Source organism: Mytilus galloprovincialis, chromosome 8, assembly GCF_965363235.1.
Source record: "Mytilus galloprovincialis chromosome 8, xbMytGall1.hap1.1, whole genome shotgun sequence".
Lineage (NCBI taxonomy): Eukaryota > Metazoa > Mollusca > Bivalvia > Mytilida > Mytilidae > Mytilus > Mytilus galloprovincialis.
Window position 1 is genome coordinate 57,524,515 of NC_134845.1, and position 23,810 is coordinate 57,548,324.

The following is a 23,810-nucleotide window of genomic DNA, read 5'->3' on the forward strand; positions in this document are numbered from 1 at the left end:
AGTGGTTTATTTTTAACGAACCTTAAATTACTTAAATGGTCCTGATGATGCATCCACTGGGTAGTGCAGAGTTCATATTATGAGGAGTTCCTGTATTATATGATACAAGTCTACTAAACTATCGATGATAAAATACGAGTTTTACTCTAATGGTCAATACAGTAACAATCAATAAGAACAAAAGACCAACATGTGAAAATTAAAGTACGATATATATACTATATATATAACGTAAAGTCATCGTTTTGACAAAACTTTGTGTTAAACAAAATATAAAATTAGACTAGAATAATACAGAGGTAAATGACAAGCACTGAATAAAAAAAACTACTGGTTTTTCGGAAAATAACAAGAAGAACATTTTGGAGCTGAACATGTTTGTTAACCTGTCCCTCTAAAATGGGACTAGTACAAATCATTTCAAATAGATAATTTATGTATTAGTCCCATTCTATGACGACGGTGTAACAACATAACGCAAAACCATGATGTAAAACAGAACAGAAAGGGCTGGGCTGAACTTAATGTTTTCCAAGCACAAGAGAAAATTCAATATAAAACGTACATACATGTAAATTACCGAAGTATGAGTGGTTACAGTTAAAAATCAAAGCTGATCCTTTTCATAACTATTTTGTCAAAAAGTTTTAAAAATACCAATCTAGAGACCTGTTGGTCCTGCATGCTTTACAATTTCATACTTCATTTGGCCTTTAAACTGTTTTGATTGTAGTACTTAAAAGTTATATGTAGTAGAAACGCACGTCTGTAATACAAAATATCCCCCTTGGTATCTCTGTTTAGCTTTTTTTAACATCGGCAGTTCATGTAGAGATGAGATATTTCATCGGGTATGACACTGTGGAGGACAGCCACAAATTATTAAATGCAGAAATGTACGCGTGTTAAATACCATTTTGCCGATTTTAAATGCATAATAATTATATTGGGATAGACAACCGCGGAATAGATTCAACATCAAAATTTGCAAAACATTGTCATTTTACGAACATGTATAATGAGTCCCTCGTGTAACATACAAGTATATTAGGTAATAAGTAAGCGGTCGGTTTGCTATTTGGTGTTTGATATTTGACATATGAATTGCCACCAGCAGATTGATTGATATTTACAATTTCAGAGAATAAAACGAAAGTAAAATAATATTAAGACGACTACGCTGATTGGCACATAATTAATGAAACAGTATGATAGTAAACATAATCCGTTTTTGGGACATTTAGTTTAAACTGTCTCTAATTTCTTAGTACTTTGTTAAAACTAAAAATAGATAATTTATCGCAAAATACAATTAATCATTATATATTTGGGGCCATTGCTAAGCTGTAATCCTATGCATAACCATCGAACATTTCCAGTGCATACTTTTGATGTCAGCACCAGATAAAATCCTACTGTATTGATTAACAGCGTGATATTTTAATTCGAGTCAGAAGTCATAAGTAGTCTATATTAATCGGAAAACGAATTTCCTGAAATGTGTTCAGTGACTAGCAGTCTAAAACAATCGAACATTTCTTAGTTAAATGTATATCTTAATTTTCTCACCTTCCATTTTCTCTGGTCTGTTTAGGTTTGATGTGATTTTGTCGGGATACAGTATTTATGCTTTTTTCTTTGTCCGCATTAAAACACAATATTTCATTGTCCTGGTAAGAATGCCCTAATTTAGAAAATACATATTAGTATTAATAATAATTAGTTTCAGTATTATACTTAAAATTGCATTGCCTTTTTGGCTTTTAAGATCTGAGAATACAGTTTTAAAACGTTACTATCTTCTGTAGTTGGAGAATAATATGAGGTTAAATCATTAAAAAATGAGAAATGAAAATTGAATTTGAACTGTGAAAAATACATGTATTACGTATGTGCTAATTAGTTTTTCTTTTTTCTTTCTTGTTCTTAGTAATGCATGACTATTTGCTTAAGCGTAGACATTTTTATATTTTTCTTTTCTTGTATCTATCTTTTAATCAATAGGTACACCAAAAGTTCAATATCTAGATACCTTATAAAACGAATACGGAATGATGATACCGACAGGTCTTACTTTATATATAAATGTCATTGAACAGGTTTGGTTTATAGACTATTATATTCTACTTCGAATTTAATATAAAAATTTACAAAAATGTGTATCATACTGTTTTACATCAGCAATAGATAGTCACACATACTTTAGAGCTGGAGACACAAACAGAGGATAAAAAAGGTTTTAATGGCTACAACTGTGCTTGCTTGGTAAATAAAATTGACAAGCAAAAAAATGGTAAAGTAATTTGATATGAGTTTATTCCAGTACATTTTGAAAGACGTATTCCATGTGGGATTTTTAGATAATTTGTCCTGTGATCATGTATCACGTCCGTCCATTGTTCAAGGGAGGACAATGGGAATGGTTTTTTCAACTATAGATGTATTTCCATCTATTAATGTTATAAATAAAATAATAGTCTTATTGAATTTATTTCAATTTAAAAATGATTTGCGGAAACAAAGAATAGTTTTTTATTAATTATTTTGTTGATTGAAGTTGCATTGGGTAATAGCAAAGTATCCTTGTGGCAAACCTTTAAATGTCCTTTTCAGTTCTAATGTTTTAGATGATTTTTATCAGTTTGTACACTCTTGGTTTGTAGTTAGTAGTCACGGAATTGAATATGTTTGGGAAAAATCAGCATTCTACCCTCAAAAGAAGTTATGAAACTTTTTGTTGTTTATATTAACAGAAGATATGGTATGATTGATTGCCAATGAGACAACTCTTCACAAGGTTTCAAATGACACTGCAATTAACAACCAAAGGTCACCGTTCGGCCTTCAACAATGAGCAAAGCCCATGTAAGATATAAAAGGCCCCGAAATGACAATGTGAAACAATTCAAGCGAGAAAACTAGCACGGCCTAATGTATGTACAAAAAATAAACCTAAAACAAATATTTTAAATATAAACAAATGACAACCACTGAATTACAGGCTCATGACTTTGGACAGGCACATACATAAAGAATGAGGCGGGGTTTTCATTTTAACATTTAACTGAGTTCCGGTTAAATAAAACAATCAAACTTGTACATCAACCCACAACAGTGCTGCATGTATGGTTAATTAATGCGAGATTATGTAAGTACATTTTCAAAGACGTATTAAATGTGGGATTTACATAAAATATGTCTTGTGATAATATTGATCACGTCCATCCATTGTTCATAAAGAACAATTAAAATGGGATTTTTAATGGAGACGTATTTCCATTCATTGATGTTATAAATGTAAAAAAAACTAGTCATATTGAATTATTTCAATTCAAAAATGATTTGCAGAATCACAGAGTGTTTTTTTCAATATTAATGTTATCGATTGCAGTTGTATTGGGTCATGTTGGTAATAGCAAAGTATCTGTGTTTCAAAATTTTCAACGTCCCGTTTCAGTTCTTAAGGATTTAAATAATTTGGAGCACTTTGTTGAGACAAGTTTGTAGTTTGTAATGTAGGAATGGAATATGTTTAGGAAAAAAAATCCCCATTCTACCCCTTAATAAAGATTTGAACCTCCGGTGTTTTTTTTGGCTAGTTTTCATTTTTACGTTTGAACAGAAAACTGAGTAACAGTAAACTCAAACATTCAAATTTATACCAAATCACATTTTAGTATAATATATAAGCTCTTTTGAAGAGTAAGCAGCTGGTGAAAATTGAAAGACACGAATAAGATTTGTTTCTGCAAAACCCGTTTAATTGCCTCATTGAAAAATTTCAAAATCTATGAGATCTTTCAGGTCATTTAAACAGTGTAGTTAAAATGGCTTGTTTGTAAATATATTGGTAACATATCAAAAGATGTGGTATAAATGCCAATGAGACAACTCTCCATCCAAATCCTTATTTGTTAAAGTACACCATTATAGGTCAAAGTACGGTCCTAAACACGGGCCTCATCTCACAATGCAATAAAGGGCCCCAAAAAATATGACTACTATGAAACCATGCAAATGGAAAAAACCATCGACAAAATCTATATATAAAACGAGACCTAGAAACATTTCTGAATAACATCAACAAACGTTCCTGACTTATAGGTCTGTTGATCAGACTTTTTCTTAAAGTATGTTGATGTTGATCTTTTTTTTCTAAATGTTTTTTTAACCGTTCTTATATTCATTGTAATCGTCTTTTTAATTATTTTTTCATTCTTTTGTGAATATTTTTCCCACCAGAAGACGTCAGTATGCAAGTTTTTATTAACATTCTTTTCTTATTTTCCATTAGACTGCAATAATATTTAAAAGTGAAATTAAAAAAATGTTGAACTTCAAGGAAAATTCACAAAACGGAAAGTCTCTAATCAAATGGCAAAATCAAAAAGCTCAGCTCATACACATCAAACAAATTGATAACAACTGTTATATTTCTGACTTGGTACATGCATTTCTTTATGTCGAAAATGGTGGATTAAACCTGGTTTAAAAACTAGCTAAACCTCTCACGTGTATGACACTTGCATCACGTTCCATTATATTGACAACGATGTGTGTCTGTGTCATTTTGGTCTTTTGTGGATAGTTGTCTCATTGGCAATCATACCACATCTTCTTTTTTATATATCAAACAGGCATAATAGGTAAAAATGTCACAAATAAGGGTACAGCAGTCAACATTGTGTTATTATCTGAATCACTATTACAACCAACATACAAGTAACAAAGAAGCACAAAAAGGCGTAAAAACAAAGCACATTGACAAAACTGAAAGTCAAGAATACAAAATTGACAAAAGCACTATTACACAATGACGGGTTTTAAAGGTACAGAGCCACGTACTTTATGTAAAAGGAACACGACAATGCATATAGACACAGCAAATTAGCAAAAATAAAAGACAGAATTTTTACTGTTTGTATTGGCGTTTATTACTTATTTTTAATTTTTTCTTTAATTGTATACACTGAGCGCCTGCTGTACACTTCGTAGACATGGAGTATGCAAATGTGGATTGTATTGAAGATTCGTCACAAGGAACTATCTGTTGTATTTCTCTACGGTATGTTTTAATGTCACTGTCAACTCGGAAATAAATGTCATTGAACTATCTTCTTTAAAGACTATGCATTATTCTTCAAATTTGAAATGAAAGCTGAAGCAAATCTAATACGATACTATTTAACATTAGCATAAGATAGTAAAACTTGCTTTTGAATGGTTTGCACTATTTTGTGTGACTTGGATAGAGAGTTGTCTAACTGACACTCATACCACATTTTCTTATATCTTTTTTAAGCTGGAGGCAATAGACAAAGAGATTTTCAGAAAAGATTATGTCTATAAATGGTGGACATTAATACAAATGACAGGTTGAAAAGTGCTATGGTTAATTCATGCGAGTTGATTCAAGTACATTTTCAATTATAGATGTATTTCTATCTTTTAATGATATTAATATAAGATTAACGGAAACACAGCATGGTTTTTTTACATTATTTTTTGTCGATTGCAATTGCATAGGTAATAGCAAAGTATCCTTTTTGGAAAACATAAAACATCCTCTTTCAGTTCTTAATAGTTTTTTTTAACTCATTCCAATAAGCTTTGTAGATGTTTTTTGTCGGAATGGACATATGTTTAGAAAAAATTTAAATCCTACCACTAATTTACATTATATTGTTCTGAACTTCCTTGATTTTTTTATAAACGAAGTTACGGTTAATCCAAACATTTAAGTTCAAACGAATCAGACTTAATTGATTTAAGACTTTCCGTTTTGAATTTCCATCGGACTACAGTAGTTTTGTGAATTTATGTTTTTAAATTGAGAGGTAACAGTTTGACACCGTTTGAATATCAATATGCACGAATAAGATTTGTGTGTGTAGAACCACTTTTATTTCTTATAGCTAATTTCATAAAGTTTTAGACATTTATGGTAATTTTTTTTTATATTGACACATCAGTAAAATTACAACAACGCGAAAAAAAATCGTCGAGAAGTCGTATGCTAGTAAAAACGTCTAACGGTGAAATTAAGTTGCGCAACAATAAGTTGGTTAACAGTCGGCCGTTTGTTTTCTCGTTTGAATGATTTCAAATTGTATACGTCATGGCCCTTTATACATGACTATACCTGGAAACACGATGTGTTTTTTCATTTTTAAAAGCCAAACGATTACCTTTCATTGCTTTGATCGCAGTCAATTGAACGCTGATGAATATTACACAAATAAGCAACAATATCATATCTCCTTAAGTTGATTAAGGCATTGAAATTGGCATTTGTGGAGTAATAAAACATATGCCAAGTAGCATATCAAAATGTCAATAAAAACCGTCTTTATTTCAAAGGAGAAAAATATCAGAACACTTCATTGACAATTGAGTCACAATAACTTGAGTTATATCACTAACGGTGAGTCTGAATAGACTGAATCTCAACTGGTTGACAGTTCCTCCTCCACTAACGATAATCGTTATGCAATTACTGTAAACCAACCTATTTTCGCGGATACTGTATTTAGCGTTTAGCTCTATTAAGCCAACTTTGCGGCGATTTAATTTTGCAATTTCAAAATCACTGGATGTAGTTAAGTCAAGATAAGGAAAAATTCAAGTGTTTACGTGTTGCGACGATTTATATTCTTGTCATTTTTTTCTCATGATTAATCGCGAAAATAAGATGGTTTACAGTACTTCACGATTTTGTCATGGTTATGTTCCAGACCGTATGAGTATTAGGACCGTACGCGTACGGTCTGGACCGTATGCGTACTTTTTCAAAATACGCATACGGTCGGACCGTACGCGTACGGTCTGACTGATATTAAGAAGTTCGTCAAGTTTATCAAGTTAGATACAAATGTATATAACAGATCAACATAACTTATATCTCCAATTAATATAAAAACTCAAACAGCATTTGACAATGAAAACCTAATATTTTAACTATTTAAAAAGATCACGCTTACTTAATCTGTTTATCTCCTGCATTTTGCAGGCCAGTTATTCATTAATTGCTGCTCAATATGCTCATTGAAATTGAAGTTATCGGAAGAAAACATAATGTGGGAGGACAATTGTTTTAGAATATTTATGAACTTTACAAAAGAAATGCATACGCAAAGGAACATGCATTAACAAAACATGTAAATGTAAAAAAATACGACGTTCTTATTAGAATCAAGTGTCACCTTCGGCCAGAGTAACAAAATAAAATTCACGGATATACAATTAAACAAATATTTAATTTCAAATGTTCGCTTATTCACTTTATCCATCTATTTTGTAATAATAACAAATTTAACCCATATGATCCTAAAACATGTATGATCAGCTGGACCGTACGCGTATACTCATACGGTCCTACCGTACGCGTATGGTAGGACCGTACGAGTATACGTATACGGTCCGGACCGTACGCGTACGGTCCAAATACTCATATGGTCTGGAACAGTTAAACTATAAAGTAGTATCGCATTTCATGGTAAATAAACAAAGCATTAAAATTATTGTATTGCTGTTATAAAAATAAATCAACTATATTGTGTCATAATACCACTCTGAAATATACTATTTCATTACTGTCTGCATTTAAACTGCACAGCTGAATGTATATATGTCACAACAAGTTTCAGCTCATTAACAGAAGTCTTTTTTCTAGCAGTGTTGAATTGGTCGAATGGAAATAATCTAAATGACTGCATGAAAGCTTGTCGGGCGGATGGTATGTCGCCTATCATCTGTAAAATAATACCAAAAAGATTGTAGGTTTGAGCTTCACCAGGTATACGAATATTTCTCGTTATAACAGATTTAAAATCTTTGATGCAATTATGGCATTGTTTTATATTATTTTAATGATAATGACAAAGGAACTTAATAAAATTTGCATACGCTAAAGGCGGAAAAAATATCCTTCATCTAATTGTAGTTCATCTGGTATTAAAGCAGATGTCCTATTAAAATGCACAACATGTACATGTAATATTTTCAACAGTTGAACAAGACTTTTCTTCTGGAATATTTTCAGTTTGAGCAATCGGTGATGATTATCCGACATATCCATAAAACTATATAGTTTTTCGGGAGTTAAGTTCGATATAGAATACATGATGATGTATAATGCTTTCTTGTATTGTTTTGTCTTATAGAAAAACGAAGCTAACATCAGCCACCCAGAAACCGCATCATGATAGATATTCTGTAGAAGAGTGCAGAGACAGGAATTATACTGTTTGTATTGATCTTTATTACTTTTTCTAGCACTTTTCAGAGGACAAATCTGTGCATATTGTCCACAAAGCAATGACAAGTAGTATGTAGATAAGTATTTAAGTGATGATTTGTCACTGGAAACTATTTTATGTATTCCTCTTCTGTATGTATTACTGTCTAGTTTTAAAAGAGCATTCATTCCATTTGTCATAAACCATAATGTTGAATTGAGTGTTTTTGCAACCTCTATAGTATGCTCTGTATGTGGTGCGATGTGATCTATCCACATTGATACATAAAATTCAGATATTTGATCTGAAAATAAGATGCATCGCCATCCGTAACTATGCAAGTTATATAGTTACTCTAACACAGTATTGTACGTGCACGGCCCTCTATCTTGTTTTCAAACATGTTGTTCTCTGGTGTGAAGAAGTGCAAACATATTGAATAGTGAACAGAATATATCAGTGTGCTAAAATATCGCATAAAACAATGTATAAGATTTTCAGGTTTCCATATTGATTGTGGTAATTCTTCTGATATCCAGAAAATAATTGTTTTCAAGAAATAAGAACAGAGTATATCTTCACATCCGTTGAAAGTTGCTATTACATCTTTCAAAAGAATTTTCAGGAGGGCATAACATATCAATTGAGTGTGTGTAAAAGTATTTATTAGAAATTTTTCGTCTTTGTCAGATATGCATGGTCCATGTACTACACTTTCTGTATTCATTTTTTTAAATTGTTGTTTAAATTCTGTGCCTGAGAAATGATGTTTTCCACTAAGTAATTCATAGGATAATTTATATTTGTGTTCATCTACTACCAAATGAGTGAAACCAGGTTTTACATCATCTGTTTCCATTGACAAATATGTAATACCATAATTTTGTTGAGCCGTATTAATGTCTTCATAAACTTCCAATAATTTCGTTACATACATTAAATCTAAATCACAACCTCTCAACTCAAGACCTTCTCCAAAACTTCCACTTGTGATACAGGTCAAATTGGTAGTGCTGTTTATATTATCCCTCACTGAGTTCATCAGTCTGATTGTTTTAACATGATTCTCAGATCCAACTATGTTCTCACAGATATAACGATACAGTGCTAATGATATAGTTTTTGATTCTATGTCTGAAATGACATGAAATAGATAAGATATTTATTCATGGGGAATGAAAAACAATCTTTACCATACGGTTGCTAACGTAGCATTTCTATTGCAATTAAGCTTCAATAAGCTGTTGCGATGTCAATGTTTCTAAGATACGAATGAGATATAGCATTGACTGTTGATTGCAATAAAACATTGCTTTTTACCATTTCAAAAGAGAGTTAAGAGATACCAAAGTGATAGTTATACACCCGGGTTGAAGATAAACTGAAGACATCAAGAAAAAAAAGCAACCTGAATATGCTGAAAAGCAATGAAAAACAAACAATATCCTATAAAAGTACGACATAGACACTTAATCTTGAGCAACACGAATCATGCGCAAAAACAAATATTTAGTGGTCGCATTTGCCCTGGTAGGGTAGGTTATTCTTGCTGGCAACCGTTTAACCATTTAAATTCTGTTTTTGATAATTTTGTAAAATGTTATGTAGCACAAACGTAATGTAAACAAAATGGTTCTTGACAAGTTCCTAATATAAATATGGAAATGGATATAACAGAAACAATTTTTAGCGTTTTATTAATACACAAGAAGTGCTTGAAGTGCATGGTTTCCCAATAAAGTCTAAGACAAGAAAAATTGAATGGTATTATTGCAATTTAAGGAATCTTAGGACGGACAAGGATTATGTGTGATACTAGTTTAATGGTAAGATTCGATGCAAACCGACTGGCTAATAGGAAAATCATTATATAAAGAACATTTGTTCTCATGGGAAATGAGCCGAACTTTTTTTTATTTCAGAAAGCAAATAAATATGAAAGCACGAGAAAACGTCTATTCGTCCAAGTAGAAGTATTTTCGACTGAACATTTTATATTTTACAAGTGGTTTTTTTTTTAACGAACCTTAAATTACTTAAATGGTCCTGATAATGCATCCACTGGGTAGTGCAGAGTTCATATTATGAGGAGTTCCTGTATTATATGATACAAGTCTACTAAACTATCGATGATAAAATACGAGTTTTACTCTAATGGTCAATACAGTAACAATCAATAAGAACAAAAGACCAACATGTGAAAATTAAAGTACGATATATATACTATATATATAACGTAAAGTCATCGTTTTGACAAAACTTTGTGTTAAACAAAATATAAAATTAGACTAGAATAATACAGAGGTAAATGACAAGCACTGAATAAAAAAAACTACTGGTTTTTCGGAAAATAACAAGAAGAACATTTTGGAGCTGAACATGTTTGTTAACCTGTCCCTCTAAAATGGGACTAGTACAAATCATTTCAAATAGATAATTTATGTATTAGTCCCATTCTATGACGACGGTGTAACAACATAACGCAAAACCATGATGTAAAACAGAACAGAAAGGGCTGGGCTGAACTTAATGTTTTCCAAGCACAAGAGAAAATTCAATATAAAACGTACATACATGTAAATTACCGAAGTATGAGGGGTTACAGTTAAAAATCAAAGCTGATCCTTTTCATAACTATTTTGTCAAAAAGTTTTAAAAATACCAATCTAGAGACCTGTTGGTCCTGCATGCTTTACAATTTCATACTTCATTTGGCCTTTAAACTGTTTTGATTGTAGTACTTAAAAGTTATATGTAGTAGAAACGCACGTCTGTAATACAAAATATCCCCCTTGGTATCTCTGTTTAGCTTTTTTTAACATCGGCAGTTCATGTAGAGATGAGATATTTCATCGGGTATGACACTGTGGAGGACAGCCACAAATTATTAAATGCAGAAATGTACGCGTGTTAAATACCATTTTGCCGATTTTAAATGCATAATAATTATATTGGGATAGACAACCGCGGAATAGATTCAACATCAAAATTTGCAAAACATTGTCATTTTACGAACATGTATAATGAGTCCCTCGTGTAACATACAAGTATATTAGGTAATAAGTAAGCGGTCGGTTTGCTATTTGGTGTTTGATATTTGACATATGAATTGCCACCAGCAGATTGATTGATATTTACAATTTCAGAGAATAAAACGAAAGTAAAATAATATTAAGACGACTACGCTGATTGGCACATAATTAATGAAACAGTATGATAGTAAACATAATCCGTTTTTGGGACATTTAGTTTAAACTGTCTCTTACTTTTTAGTACTTTATTAAAACTAAAAATAGATAATTTATCGCAAAATACAATTAATCATTATATATTTGGGGCCATTGCTAAGCTGTAATCCTATGCATAACCATCGAACATTTCCAGTGCATACTATTGATGTCAGCACCAGATAAAATCCTACTGTATTGATTAACAGCGTGATATTTTAATTCGAGTCAGAAGTCATAAGTAGTCTATATTAATCGGAAAACGAATTTCCTGAAATGTGTTCAGTGACTAGCAGTCTAAAACAATTCGAACATTTCTTAGTTAAATGTATATCTTAATTTTCTCACCTTCCATTTTCTCTGGTCTGTTTAGGTTTGATGTGATTTTGTCGGGATACAGTATTTATGCTTTTTTCTTTGTCCGCATTAAAACACAATATTTCATTGTCCTGGTAAGAATGCCCTAATTTAGAAAATACATATTAGTATTAATAATAATTAGTTTCAGTATTATACTTAAAATTGCAATGCCTTTTTGGCTTTTAAGATCTGAGAATACAGTTTTAAAACGTTACTATCTTCTGTAGTTGGAGAATAATATGAGGTTAAATCATTAAAAAATGAGAAATGAAAATTGAATTTGAACTGTGAAAAATACATGTATTACGTATGTGCTAATTAGTTTTTCTTTTTTCTTTCTTGTTCTTAGTAATGCATGACTATTTGCTTAAGCGTAGACATTTTTATATTTTTCTTTTCTTGTATCTATCTTTTAATCAATAGGTACACCAAAAGTTCAATATCTAGATACCTTATAAAACGAATACGGAATGATGATACCGACAGGTCTTACTTTATATATAAATGTCATTGAACAGGTTTGGTTTATAGACTATTATATTCTACTTCGAATTTAATATAAAAATTTACAAAAATGTGTATCATACTGTTTTACATCAGCAATATATAGTCACACATACTTTAGAGCTGGAGACACAAACAGAGGATAAAAAAGGTTTTAATGGCTACAACTGTGCTTGCTTGGTAAATAAAATTGACAAGCAAAAAAATGGTAAAGTAATTTGATATGAGTTTATTCCAGTACATTTTGAAAGACGTATTCCATGTGGGATTTTTAGATAATTTGTCCTGTGATCATGTATCACGTCCGTCCATTGTTCAAGGGAGGACAATGGGAATGGTTTTTTCAACTATAGATGTATTTCCATCTATTAATGTTATAAATAAAATAATAGTCTTATTGAATTTATTTCAATTTAAAAATGATTTGCGGAAACAAAGAATAGTTTTTTATTAATTATTTTGTTGATTGAAGTTGCATTGGGTAATAGCAAAGTATCCTTGTGGCAAACCTTTAAATGTCCTTTTCAGTTCTAATGTTTTAAATGATTTTTATCAGTTTGTACACTCTTGGTTTGTAGTTAGTAGTCACGGAATTGAATATGTTTGGGAAAAATCAGCATTCTACCCTCAAAAGAAGTTATGAAACTTTTTGTTGTTTATATTAACAGAAGATATGGTATGATTGATTGCCAATGAGACAACTCTTCACAAGGTTTCAAATGACACTGCAATTAACAACCAAAGGTCACCGTTCGGCCTTCAACAATGAGCAAAGCCCATGTAAGATATAAAAGGCCCCGAAATGACAATGTGAAACAATTCAAGCGAGAAAACTAACACGGCCTAATGTATGTACAAAAAATGAACCTAAAACAAATATTTTAAATATAAACAAATGACAACCACTGAATTACAGGCTCATGACTTTGGACAGGCACATACATAAAGAATGTGGCGGGGTTTTCATTTTAACATTTAACTGAGTTCCGGTTAAATAAAACAATCAAACTTGTACATCAACCCACACAAGTGCTACATGTATGGTTAATTAATGCGAGATTCTTTAAGTACATTTTTAAAGACGTATTACATGTGGGATTTACCTATAAATTGTCCTGTGATAATTGATCACGTCCATCTATTGTCCATAAAGGACAATAAAAATTAGATTTTTAATGGAGACGTATTTCCATTCATTGATGTTATAAAAAAAAACTACACATGTTGAATTATTTCAATTCAAAAATGATTTGCAGAATCACAGAGTGTTTCTTTTTTCAATATTAATGTTATCGATTGCAGTTGCATTTGGTCATGTTGGTAATAGCAAAGTATCCGTGTTGCAAAATTTTCCAACGTCCCGTTTCAGTTCTTAAGGATTTAAATAATTTGGAGCACTTTGTTCAGACAAGTTTGTAGTTTGTAATGTAGGAATGGAATATGTTTAGAAAATAAATCCCCATTCTACCCCTTAATTAAGATTTGAACTTCCGTTTTTTTGGTTAGTTTTTATTTTTACGTTTGAACAGTAAACTCAAACATTCAAATTTATACCAAATCACAATTTAGTATAATATATAACCTCTTTTAAAGACTAAACAGCTGGTGAAAATTGAGAGACACGAATAAGATTTGTTTCTGTTAAACCCGTTTAATTGCCTCATTGAAAAATTTCAAAAAATATGAGATCTTTCAGGTTATTTTAACAGTGTAGTTAAAATGGCTTGTTTATAAATATATTGGTTACATATCAAAAGATGTGGTATGAATGCCAATGAGACAACTCTCCATCCAAATCCTAATTTGTTAAAGTACACCATTATAGCTCAAAGTACGGTCATAAACACGGGCCTCATCTCACAATGCAATAAAGGACCCCAAAAAAATTACTACTGTGAAACCATGCAAACGGAAAAACCATCGACGAAATCTATATATAAAACGAGAATAAGAAACATTTCTGAATAACATCAACAAACAACAACCACTGAACCCAACGTTCCTGACTTGGCTAGAGGTTATAGGGAGAGGGAGGGTTGAGATCTCACAAACATGTTTAACCACGCCGCATTTTGCGCCTGTTCCAAGTCAGGAGCCTCTGGCCTTTGTTAGTCTTGTATTATTTTAATTTTGGTTTCTTGTGTACAATTTAGAAATTAGTATGGCGTTCATTATCACTGAACTAGTATATATTTGTTTAGAGGCCAGCTGAAGGACGCCTCCGTGTGCGGGAATTTCTCGCTACATTGAAGACCTGTTGGTGACCTTCTGCTGTTGTTTTTTTTTTCTTTGGTCGGGTTGTTGCCTCATGGACACATTCCCCATTTCCATTCTCAATTTTATAGGTCTGTTTATCAGACTTTTTCTTAAAGTATGTTGATGTTGATCTTTCTTTTCTAAATGTATTTTTAACCGTTCTTATATTCATTGTAATCGGTTTTTTTTAAATATTTTTTCATTCTTTTGTGAATATTTTTTCCATCAGAAGACGTCAGTATGCAAGTTTTTATGAACATTCTTTTCTTATTTTCCATTAGACTGCAATAATATTTAAAAGTAAAATTAAAACAAGGTTGAACTTCAAGGAAAATTCACAAAACGGATAGTCTCTTATCAAATGGCAAAATCAAAAAGCTCAGCTCATACACAGCTCATACACATCAAACGAATTGATAACAACTGTTATATTTCTGACTTGGTACATGCATTTCTTAATGTCGAAAATGGTGGATTAAACCTGGTTTAAAAACTAGCTAAATCTCTCACTTGTATGACACTTGCATCACGTTCCATTATATTGACAACGATATGTGAACAAGAAAACAAACATGATAGGTAAAAATGTCACAAATAAGGGTAAAGCAGTCAACATCATCTGAATCACTATTACAGCCAACATATAAGTAACGAAGAAGCACAAAAAGGTATAAAAACAAAGCACATTGACAAAACTGAAAGTCAGGAATACAAAATTTACAAAAGCACTATTACACAATGACGGGTTTTAAAGGTACAGAGCGATGTGCTTTATATAAGGAAAGACTACTGGGCGTTTAGACACAGCAAATTAGCAAAGATAAAAGACAGCATTTTTTCTGTTTGTATTGGCGTTTATTACCTATTTTTATAGTGTTTAATTGTATACACTGAGTGCCTGCTGTACACTTCGTAGACATGGAGTATGCAAAGGTGGATTGTATTCAGGATTAGTAACAAGAAACTATATGTTGTATTTCTCTACGGCATGTTATCCAGTTACTATCAACTCTGACATAAATGTCATTTAACTACAAGCATTTTTTTTTAAAGACTACCCATTCTTGTTCAAATTGAAATAAAAGCTGACGCAAATCTAATTAGATACTATTTAACATCAGCAATAGATAGGCAAACATGCTTTTGAATGAGTTTGCACTAGTAATAATTGGGTCTTTTTGTGACTTGGATATTTTCTAATATCTATTTTAAGCTGGAGGCAATAGGTAGAGAGAGATTCAGAAAGGATTGTGCCTATAAATGCGGGCCATTAATAAAAAAAATAACAGGTTGAAAAAAGTGCTATGGTTAATTGTTGCAGGTTGATTCAAGTACATTTGTAATAATAATAATAGTCTTTTATTCAGAAGCAATACAGCTTATAAAATTTACATATACAAATATAATAGCATCAGTGAATAATTACATACATGTTTTATAATTACAAACAGTTTGTTAAAGAACTATTCTATTTGGGATTTTAATTTGATTTGTCCTGTATTTACTGATCATGTCCGTCAATTGTTCAGAGAGGACAATGAAAGTTGGATTTTCATAATAGATGTATTTCTCTATCTTTTAATGTTATTAATATAAGATAAACGAAAACACAGGATGTTTTTTTTTAAATAAATTATTAAACGGACATATGTTTTGGAATAATCTAAATTCTTCCACTAATTTTACATGAGAAAGTTCTTAAGTTCCTTGTTTCCTGTATAAAACTGAACTAATTATGGTACACCTCGTGGGAGGGGGCTAGGATATGTAATTTTTAACAGCTTGAGAATATGGGAATAGTTTGGGAAAACTATCAGAAATGTATGATAAGGTCGATAAATGTCTAATTAATTGTATATGAAAAGCCCTGTCATTTTGTAACAGCCGAAAGTTATGAAAGCCTCGACGTAAGTCAACATTTCATACATAATCTAAGCCTCTTTTCTAACACACACCATAAAACCCAACCAAAAGAAGAAAAGGTTACAATTTGACCTTTGCAATATATGAAAAGGTATGCATGTTTAAGATCTAAATTATATAAAAAGGGTGGGGTAACAGAATCCCAGCGACACTCCATATCGATTAAATATTGAAGTGCATGGTCCATCAACTACATTTTCTGCATTACGCAGGAGCTCTTTAAATATTGCGCTCGAAATGGTTTCCATTAAGTTCTTCATAGTACTTACATGGACATTGATTACTCGTTTGTTTAGCATGTTCTACAAGCAACTGAGTGAAACAAAGTTTGACATCATCTTTTTCCATAAACAAATATGTTAAATTTGAATTGTGAGCTGTTTTAATTTCTTCATAAACCTCCATGTTTTTAGCTACGCACATTACACCCAAATCACTTCCTTTCATCTCAAGGCCTTCTCAAAAACGTCCGCATATGATAATGGTAATAAATGTGTTGCTTGTTATTTAATCCCTGACATTATTTATTTATCTAATATTTTTCACCTGATTCTCTGACCCAACTATGTTCTGACACATATAACAATACAGTGCTTATGCTATGTATATGGCTTTTATTTCTGTGTCACTAATAAATTTGCAATACATATAAGGATTTGCCGTATGGGATGAATATCAATGTTTACCATGTTGACCGTTAACATTGAACCTGCAATGTCAATTGATCTTAAAAAAAGAGTGGCATACAAATCAAAAGGAATATTCAACTGAAGTCTAAGATAAACTGACAATTCCATGTAAAAAAATAGTTCAACAGCGAACAAAAGACAAGCAACAACCTAAAAACCACATCATAAACACGATCTCATGCGCTCTAGAAGTGTAGGTAGGTAATGCTCCATAACGCAGCATAAAGAATGGAAACGACCAAATATAAGAAATCAAAAATTGAATCATACTGGTAAAATAAGATACAACCTAACTGTCTGAACTGTCCCTCGAAGGTTAAAGAGTAACAGTTGTTCTCCTGTCTGTATTAGTATTTTTGGTCCGGTGAAAATTTTAATCTTTGAAAGTTAAGGTTGTAGTTTTCATTAAACTTTGAATGCTTGTTATGGTCCTTATGAAGGAATATAATGTGTAATACAGAGTATCAAACAGGAGGAGGTTGTGTAACCTATTGAACATGTTTACTTAGCTAAATATATATATCAAAATAAGAGGTATAGTGCGATTGTCTATAAAACAACAAATAACGAAAAAAAAGAACAAAGATGTTAATACAAGAGGAATACTTACACTAAACCGAAATCGTATAGTAAGCAATAATAAATGTCCTGGTTTGTCTTCATAAGGAGTAAAAAAAAAACAACGAAAAAACGAACATGACAAACAGTGGTCAACGACAACCAATGCACTACATATTTCTGGCTTATCATGAAAAAACATGACGAGTGTGGTGTAAAACATGTATTTAAGCCTGCCCGTCTCATCTGTGAAATTTACCATTGTTTGGTAATAGATAACACGTGTACTAGCCCAGTTCTGGGAAAGTGGTGTTACTACACAACACAAAAACAACCTGTAAAATCAGGTGAAAAGCACTTGACTTAAATTGAAGAATACTTAACACAAATATTAGAATAAAATAACAAAAGAAACAAAAACATAAAATACTTAAATTACCGACGTGGTAATATCTACTGTTATGTATTGCCTAATTTCAACTAATGTAATTTCAACCGTTTGAAGGAACTGAATTTGATTGAAATTTATTTTTTCTAGTTGTCTCCCATAGACAGTTAGTTGTTTTCCCGCGCTTCATGGGATTTAGCCATTCAGCACGACATAGCCGACTCGACTAGACGTGTTTCGCAGTTATACTAAATATGGATTCCGATACACCTCATGAAGAAATATCTTTGAGGACAGTTTTAGACGCAGTTCTTCGTCTAAAGCAAGATATCGAAGTTTTTGTTGACACTAAGATAAGTGAAAAAATAAATAGTTTGCGCGACGAAATCCATGGCACAAATCAGAGCATGAAGTCTCAAGTTAAGAAGCTGAAGTCGGACTCCCAGTACAAATGGCGTTCTGAAGGTAACAAAATTCAGTTCAATTATAATACACAAAACCTTGAAGATTTAATCCAAGCTATTTGGGCTATTGACAATGTTGATTATAATAGAGACATTGTTGCATCCTGTACAGATAGGCTTAAACATAGAAATAAGCTAATAAAGATCGCGGATACTTCTGATGGAGGGTGGGATACAGCTAGCCAGTAAGAGGCAAACCCAATTGCTAGCGATTCTGAAGATGAGTCCAAGATTATAAGGGCTGAAAACAGGGCCATTAGGAAAAAAATGACTAAGAGCAAACCAACAGCAGCAGATTCCTGCCACCGCCAGCTTTAGCTTCACCTCTCAACAGCCCTTTGGAGGGGGCCAGCCGTCTTGGTATGGAGGTTTCCCGTATGCCCAGGACCAGTACGCTGGAAAATCTCAACGGGGACCATATGCTTCAACTGTGGGTCGTAGAAACACTGGAGATTTAACTGCCCCTTCCAAAACAACAAGACAGCAGCATCACACAAAAGAAACTAGCTTTGTAAAAGATAAGTATAATTTTGACATTAGTTCTTTAGATAATGAGTATGTTCAAAATTTTACACATGATTATTACCAGTATGAGGAAGATGGTACTGATATTATTGTTAAGGGGGCTCCTGGGTATAAATGAATTTTTTTTCTAATATAGGATTTCGCTATATTTTTTCATAAATGAACTTTATCATATACTTTAAAGAAAAATGAAATAAAAAAATGGGGTCACCGTTCATTTAAGCTAAAATCTGCCTCTAGAAGAAGCATACATTTTTGTTAATGTCCTTTTTTTCTGTTGAACTAATAGGAGAAAAAGAGGAAATATCGAAATAAAAAAATAACCTAATATAAGAAATCGCTTAAATTTTACAATTATTTAGGTTATGTACAGCTTATTTGAAAACAATAATAAAAAATATAGGTCACCGATGAGTTAAAAAAGATATTTCAAATTTAAGGCCAAAAAATGGCATTTTTGCACCAAAGGGAGATAATTTGGAGCTTTTTCAATTTTTAAAGTCATCTGGGGCCAAACCAAATAATTTTTTTGGGTTGTTTTTTGTACCATATCATAAAGTAACAACTAATAGTGTAATAAATAAAATTTGTAATGAAAAAATAAAGGTTTAATTTTTTGCTAAAATTTTTGTACCCATGAGCCACCTTAAGGGTAGGCTGAAGGAAAATATACAATTTTGGATAGATATTGGTGCACATGACTATATAATTGATACTATAAGAGATGGCTATAAGATATCATTTTATTCTACTCCTCCGTTTACGTATTTATTCAACAATTTATCAGTTTTGAAAAAATCCGATTTTGTGATTTTGTGTGCAAAGTTTATTACATAGAGGGTTAATAGTTCAGTGTAACCAACGACCTTTTGTTGTTATTCCTCTTACTGTATCGGTTCAGTCTAATTTAAAGAAAATATTAATACTTGATTTGAGAGCGGTAAAAAAAACATTTATGGAAACAGAACGTTAAATTTGAGAACATGAGAACTGCTCAACAGCATATTAAATTGAATTATTCCATGTTTAAGTACGACATTCACTCAGCTTATCACCATATTGACATTTTTGAACCACACACAGAGTACTTGGAATTTTCATTGATCATTAATGGCTGTCCTACATTTTTCAAATTTCTTGTTTTACCATTTGGTTTGAGTACAGCTTGTTTTATCTTTACTAAACTGACTAGGCCACTTGTAAAGAAATGGCGATCTGAAGGTAAGCAATTTATAATGTATCTTGATGATGGTTTGGGTATAGAACAAGATCTAAAAATGTGCAAGATTGTGTCAGAACAAGTTCCGCTAGATTTAGTTAGAAGTGGCTTTGTACCTAAGGCTGAAAAGTCATTGTGGGAACCTACTTAACGTTTGTTTTGGTTAGGTACATTTATTGATAGAGAAAATGATTTTTACAAAATACCAGATAACAGAATAAATAAGATGATACATTCTATTGATGACATTATATCTTGTTGACTGGGCGTAAAAGCGTGTATGTGAAAAAAGTTGCATCTGTTGTAGATAATATCTACATACTTTGTTATTGGATATTTAGTTTATTTAATGACAAAACATTTATCTATAGACGTGAACACATCTGCGTCTTGGTATTCTTATATTAAACTTTCAGAATCTAGTATTGAACAGTTACAGTTCTGGAAACTGTATATAAGTGAAGTTAATGTAAAACATTTCAGTGTTGATGAATCATGTCATAGTATTATCTACAGTGACGCTAGTGATACATGTTTTGGTGGTTATATTGTAGAAGCACCACAAAACATTGCACATGGTATATGGGTTGAATCAGAACTTAGTAATAGTTCAACTTAGAAGGAACTTTCTGAGGTAAAGAAAGTGTTGCTGTCTTTAATTAACATTATATCCGGAAAAAAAGGTTAAATGGTTTACAGATAACCAAAATATTGTGAGCATTGTTAGCAAAGGAAGTACAAAAACTATTTTACAGAATTTAGCGTTGGACATATTTAGCGCATGTTTGAAGTACAATGTCAACATTGATATAGTTTGGATACCTAGGACACTAAACGAAAAAGCTGATTTTCTGAGTCGTATGGTTGATCATGATGATCGGGGAATATCATATTACATTTTGCAATTGATAGAATCTTTATGGGGCCCGCATGAAGTAGATTGGTTTGCTTCTGATCACAATTTCAAGTTACTGGTATTTTATTCAAGATTTTGGAATGAATATTCTTCTGGTATTGATGCGTTTACAGTAGATTGGTGTCTGGTCAACGGTCTTTTTGTACCACCTGTATTTCTTATACCACGTGTAATTAATTACATGAAACAATGCACCGCTGTAGGTTCATTGATTGTTCCTAGCTGGCCATCCACAAGTTATTGGCCTATGTTATGCCCATAAGGGGGCGACTTCACAGATCAAGTTATTGCATATGTAGAATTACCAAGCGGTAAGGAGTTTTATACTCCTGGTAAAAGCAAGAAGGCCATTTTTGGTAATACTGATCTTACATTTAAGATGTTAGCTTTACGGCTAGATTTCAGAATATAATACTGATATGTATGTAGGTTGTAAACCTATTTTGTTTATGAAGCTGTGTATGCTTATCTGGATTTCACAGATAATATGTTAAAGGCTGTTAGTGCCTTGTTTGTGTACTAACGTTACAATGCATATCTGAATTGGTTTTCGTTTTTTGGCATTAAGGCTTTAAATGGCCTTGTTGAGAACTAATATACTATCAAATACAAATGCTTATAATCAGCATTAAGACTATTGTACATAGTCTTGTGAGATGTACTAACAAGTATTTTTCTGTTGATAGTTACTTACATTTAAGATTCTGTTATTGTTTAATTATTGTTTATACATGTGTTTTTGCAGGCTTATGAATCTGAGATTAATTTGTTGCCACAAGTTCTGCATACCAATGTTGGTGTCCTTATGGATTTACTTTGCGAATCTAAAGCTGACAGTACCGTTAAAACTTATCATGCAGGATTTATCCGTTGGAAAAAGTGGGACGTTCATAACGGTATAAGTGGTTGTGATATTTTACCGGAAAAATCTATGCACGTTGCACTATATTTATCTTCATTAGTTCAGAACAGTTACACTGCTAGTCCGGTTATTTCAGCATTTTATAGTATACAATGGGCACATCATATGATTGGTCAAACGTCTCCTTCTGATAATTTAGTTGTCAAAAATGTTTTAGAAGGTGCAAAACAACGATTAGCTACTCGAATTAAGAAAAAGGAACCAGTTACTCCTGAGCTTTTATCTAAAATGTATAGTTCGTCATTTAAGGAATATAATGTTATGTCACAGCGTATTATATGTGCGTGTTTACTCGCTTATTCAGGTTTTTTGAGAGTGTCCGAGCTATTAAATATACGGAGATGTGATATCATTTTTGAATTAGGTTATATATCTATATTTATTCCGAAAAGTAAAACTGATATTTATCGTGATGGCAATTCTGTAGTAATAGCCTGTATGGATTCCGATATGTGTCCAGTTAAGAATTTAAAGTTATATTTGTTGTGGGCTGATATTTTGCCGGAATCAGAAGAATTTATTTTTAAAAAATTAACAAAATTCAAGGATAGATATGTTCTTCGAAGGAAAATAAACCACTGTCTTACACACGTATGAGAGAATTATTTATTGAAGCTTTTCAATCATTTGTGTCAGATATTAAGAAATATGGATTACACAGTTTACGTTCTGGCGGTGCTACAACTTGCGCTAATTTAGGTATTTCCGATCGATTGTTCAAAAGACATGGCAGATGGCGTTCAGAGATGGCCAAGGACGGTTATATTAAAGTCATATGAAACATCAAATTAAAACAAAATAATGCATATGTTGTTTTATAACCCAATGGATAGTTTTCATTATAAAACTTATGTTCATATACTTTTTTCTGAAGAAAATTCTTTAATTTATTCATATTTAGAGGAAGTTTACTTTATTTTAATTGCTTCGTTCCAGGAAGCAATTCCCACGACATATTTTCCGTATGCAAAGTGACCTCAGTTTGACCCAACTCGTAAAAATCCGGTGGTCGCAATACGCATGGATGTCCTTAAAATAAACTATTATCTGAATTTACATGTTAATCACGTGCTCAATTTTCATGCTTTATTGTTGATTTTTTGTCGATTGCTGACAAACAGGTGACAATCGTCAAACTTCGGCTTCAAAACACGAACTTTAATTACCTGCCATATTTTCACAACAACACTGACTGATTGAAAAAAAAATGACGATTATACGAAATTTACACGGCAAAAATGATAAATTCGAGCAAAGAAGACTAAGTTTATGATGTTTGTTTATATTGGTTCAAGAATTGGAAGAACATTATTTTTCACCGGTCACTCGTTTCTTGTGACTTTAAAGATTCTTTAAAAGACAGATTAATTGTTTCTGAAAATTTAGGTTTATAACCTGGTATTGACTTTTTATTTTCAAAGTGAATTAAGTTCTATAAGCAAGATAAAAAATATATTTCCCGTTCTTTGTAGTTCAGCACATGGCACTGTCGTGTGGGTATTCATTTAAACTTTAGTTTGGTTTTTATTAGTCTTATGTGCTTAGAGTTGGGTAGTCTATGGACGTAGTAATTGTAAAAGAAATGTAATTTCAACCGTTTGAAGGAACTGAATGAGATTGAA

General features: G+C 31.9%; 1 pseudogene; it reads left to right on the plus strand.

Annotated features, from left to right (window-relative positions):
• The first annotated feature begins 22,416 nt into the window (after window positions 1-22,416).
• Window positions 22,417-23,582, plus strand: LOC143043411 (uncharacterized; annotated as a pseudogene).
• Window positions 23,583-23,810: the final 228 nt, after the last annotated feature.